Genomic DNA, 4987 nt, shown 5'->3' with positions numbered 1-4987 from the left:
GAAATAAAACCTTGAATAAGCTTTCATTGAGGCAAGACACAATTTATTTCTATCCTCTTGCTTTATGGGGGAGAATGTGAGAAGGGAGGGGGCGTGCCAACAGGCATCTGTACAACTTGCAAACTCTCCTGAAGGCAAACCTTTTCAGTGACCGAATGGTCCACTCATCCCGTTGTGATGCCTAAAGTTGGTTTATTAGCCAATGACTCAGAGTCTCTACTTAGAATGAACAAAACTCAAGAAGCATCTTCACTGGACTTGGGCGTAGATAGTTCAGTTTTCCTATTCAAATACAACTTGCCTTTGGCCATAGTTTCTCCATTACAGGAAGCTGGGAATGGATCCAGTTATGTGAAAGTGGGGAGAGAATTGCCGAAGAAGGAATATGCTTGCTCAGGGCTGTAGAAGGGTACGGGTCAGGAGCAAGGCAGGAACAGTCCAGCATGTTCCTGAGGAGATGTGGCCTGCCACCAAAGCTATGGAGACTGGTTGCAGGTGATAGTTCAGCATTAAAGTAAAGATTTCCTTTTCCTTTTCTCTCTACTTTGGAAAATTCATGTCTAATACCTTCCTTAGTCCCAGGAGTGAACTGAGCTCAACACTAATCAATTAAATAATCTATCGGTATTTATTGACTCAGGTACTATGCCAAATTCAAGAGTAGAAGATGGACGGGGCGCCTGGCTGGCTTAGTCAGTGGAACATGTGACTCTTGATCTCAGGGTCATGAGTTCAAGCCCCCTATTGGGTATGAAGCCCACTTGGAAAAAAAAAAAAAAAAGAGTGTAACATAGAGCTTCTGCTACTATCTGGACGAGGAGATGAGGTACATGAAAAGATAATATCAGAAATGGATAAGAGGTAGAATCCAGAAATGGATAAGAGGTGGAATTTGGGAGAGAGGGAGTTCATTTGGAGCTATGATAATCAGGAAAATCTGTAAGGTGTGGTATTTAAACTGGGAATGAAGGACCCGTAGGGTTTAGACAGGTGGTGAGGATATGGACAGACACCTGGACCCTGGGAATGGCATGGAAAGGGCAATGAGTTGAGAGGGCACCGTGCTTATTCAGGGGGCAGAGAGTTAACCAGTTTGAAGCAGAGAATTCATATCTATAGAATAACAAAAGTAACTCGGAAAGAGTATATCGACAAACTGTTGAAGGGCTTTGAATGCTAGGCATGAGGACTTAGCATTTTATCTCCTGTAGGCACCGAGGAGCCACTAAAGGTTTTAGAGTGAAGTGACACAATGAAAGTAATCTGGTGGCTGTGTGCTGCATAGCTCAGAAGGAGACAAGTCATTGGGATGAATAAAGAATCATGGACCTGGCATTACAAATTTTGGGATCCTGGATTTTGGGATTCTGAATTCAGGCAAATGTGTGTATTTCTTCCCTTAAAAAAATCTTTAGAATGGTGCTGTCCAAATTGAACTTTTGTGAGGACCGAAATGTTCTATGCTTTGCAATATGGTAACTCCCAACCATGTGGGTCTCTTGAATAGTTGAGATGTGGCTAATGATCCTGAGGGACTGAATTTTTTATTTTAATTTTAATATAAATAGCCACATGTGGCTAGTGGCTACTGTAGTGGACAGCATGGCTCCAAAAGGCAGGACAAAGGCCATTTGTTAGGATTCAAAACCAAACCACACAGTCAACAAACTAGACCTTCCCTCTGCTGGAATTGGTGAGGCCCATTCTTTGCTATAATCCAGAATCGGCGTCAATTTAGCTAATTTATCATTATGGTCAATTTTCTCCGTATCAAGACCTCATTGAACGTACCAATTTGTGCCAATCCCTGGCTCTGCTCTTCAGGCAAACCGAGTCACCCAAAATGTGCTGAGTTACCACTATGGCCACATATCCCTCAACTGAACAGTTGTCAAATCATTTATAAGCTGCTAAATGCATATTTTATATGGACATCTGAGACGAGCTCTCTGGCATGTCCCCCCCTCTAGCACATATGGTAGGAATGAGAAGTTGCTGGTTACTGTTTGGATGTTGATTAGTCACTTTTACACTTGACTTTTGGGTTAATTGGATTTAATAGGGGAAATGGTGACTTACGAATTTCCAAAATAATATGACTTAGAGAATACATTTCTCAGTAGGTCAGCTGCATTAAAAAAAAAAAAAAAAAAAAAGCTTGAATTTAGTGTAAACCACTAAAGCACAAAAACTGTGATCTTATCCCACTGGGCATTTTAGAATCTGAATTCACATACTTGTTCCCTTAAGTCTGTACAACCATTGGCTGCCTGTGACTTAAGAGCTCAGTGGGTGAAAGCACAGAGCTAATGAAGCCCAAGTCATGGGTCCAGACTTATTAATGGCCAATTATTTTGCTCTGTTCTCTATCCCTGACCCCAACTTGCTGTGTTGCATATTCATGACCTTGGTCACAAGGGTGGAACAGGCCAGAGAGGGAATGGTGCAAATCCATCACCACAGCTACTAGCAAAACAAGCACAAGCCCTGTGAATGGAGGGCAAGATGTGTCCTCTACTTTACAAAGGAAAGCATTAAAAAAAAAAAAAATGCAAGAATGGGTAAAACATGCAAGGTGAATGGTACTCTTTACAAATACTGCACTTCAGACTATTAACTAAATATACTGATGAACATTGCAAGCTGCAACATACCACAGGGCATTTAGTCTGATCATGATTCACTTAAACTTATGGGGCACTAAATAGACATATGCTAAAATTGATAATGTTTTTCTCCTGGTACAAAGTGTTGGCCTAACACTTGCTTATTGTGTTCTGATGGTAACATATTTTAAATTTTCAATATAATGTTAGAATTCTTCCTTTATCCTTTACCTTTATAAGAGCCATTCATAAAAGATAATAGCAAAACAAACACACACACACAGAAACAAAAAACAAAAAACAAAAAAACCCCCAAAACAGCACAATTTGAAATGGAAAAATGAGGCATCTTGTCTGCTGTTAGAGATAGCAAAGCTTTTATAATAATCCTGTGGAACATTTCATGAAATGTAAATCCACACACAAACAGCAGGAAATCTGTTCTGGCTCATGGAGATGATTAGCGAGGGAGAGAATCCCAAATAGTAGATAATCATGGAAGTATTATGGGGTGGAGAAGGGGGGAGCTGGGATGGTGGAGAGGGAGAAGACAAGACTCCTCTCCTGCGAGATCGTTCCGGGGCTCCAGTTTGGCGTTACATTATGTCTTGAGGAAAATCCTCTAGACAATCCACCCATGAACACAGCACCGACTATAGTTATGTACAGTGAATGACTTCAGACTGGACACTTTGTAGAGGGTGGGTACAAGAAATACTCAATCGGAGCCCTGTTCTGAAGCAGATCTAAATATGTACATATATTCTCTGAATATATACTAGTGAAAATCAGGGCCATATTTCTGTCTGTATTCACTGATGTCTTAAAAGCAGGTTATGTTGGGGTACCTGGGTGGCTCAGTTGGCTGAACATCTGACTCTTGATCTAGACTCAGGTCATGACCCTGGGGTGCTGGGATCGGCCTGCTTTGGGCTCCATGCTGAGCATGGAGACTGTTTGGGATTCTCTCTCCCTCTCCCTCTCTCATTCTATCTCTCTCCATCCCTCTGCCCTGCTCCCATGTGCGCTCTCTCTCAAAAAAATAAAAAAATTTAAAAAAAAATCAGGTTTTGCTCCAAGACAGTTTTGTAAAAGAGACATTTAAAAGACCAAACGCTGGCGCTAGGGCATGGAGCAGGAACAGGGTTAGGGAGCCCTCTGTTATCTCTTTCTATGAAAACACGGAGTCGTCACCTGAATGTGCCACAGTGACTACGTTCCCCCGCCGCCTTGGGCCTCATCTGCAAAATGAGAAATGTCCTCTAGCTACAAAACGCCACAAAGTAAATGTTTTGCCTTGAGTTTTCTTTCACAAACACTCTGCTCCTTGTGTGGAAGATGTAGCTATTACTACACTCCTATGATCTTATTTTAATTTTAAATCCTTGGATAAGAAATATTTCTTTAAAAATAAATTTTATTTTGGGGGGCACCTGGGTGGCTCAGTCGGTTAAGCGTCCGACTTGGGCTGGGGTCATAATCTCGCGGTTCGTCAGTTCGAGCCCCGAGTCCGGCTCTGTGCTGACAGCTCGGAGCCTGGAGCCTGCTTCCTATCCTGTCTCTCTCTCTCTCTCTCTCTCTCTCTCTCTCTCTCTCTCTCTCTGCCCCTAACCCAGTCATGCTCTGTCTGTCTCTCAAAAATAAATAAACATTAAAAAAATTTTTTTTAACAAATTTTGTTTTTTAATTTTTAAAAAAGATTTTAGGTAATTTCCACATCCAACATGGGCCCCAAACTCACAACCCCCTGATCAAGAGTTGCGTGCTTTACCCACTGACCCAGCCAGTCACTGCTAAAAAAACAAATTTTAATTTTACTCTTTGTGCTTCCTCCTCCCCCCAGAAAATTAAATTAAACCTAAATTCTATTAAATTACAGGAAATAGTTATAGTGTAATGTTTAAAGTGCTTGGGACTAGATTTTTGGGTTCTACCACTTAAATTAGGCAAATCATTGAAACTCTTAGTGCCTGTTTCCACATAAGGATAATAATACCTGACTCATGAGATGAGCAGAAGAACGAAATAATGCATTTTGCACAGGGCCTGGCCAGAGTCAATGCCTGGCAAAAGTTGTTTTTATCTTTAACCTATTTCCATTTCTTCATTTGCCCTCTTCATCTTCCACATATGCACATTTGTGTATATACACACATAGGTGCATGATAAGTATATTTTTATTTTTTAATTTTAAGATTTTATTTTTAAGTAATGTCTACACCCAATGTGGGGCTAGAACTCACAACTCTGAGATCAGGAATCACATGCTCTTCTGACTGAGCCAGCCAGGTGCCCCTGATTTTATTTTATCATTTTATAAAATAAAATGATTTTATTTTATCATTTTATAAAATAAAATGATTTTATCATTTTATAAAATA

This window comes from Panthera uncia (genome assembly GCF_023721935.1).
Source record: "Panthera uncia isolate 11264 chromosome B3 unlocalized genomic scaffold, Puncia_PCG_1.0 HiC_scaffold_1, whole genome shotgun sequence".
Lineage (NCBI taxonomy): Eukaryota > Metazoa > Chordata > Mammalia > Carnivora > Felidae > Panthera > Panthera uncia.
The sequence above is the reverse complement of the archived record's forward strand: the minus strand, read 5'-3'. Positions refer to the sequence as shown.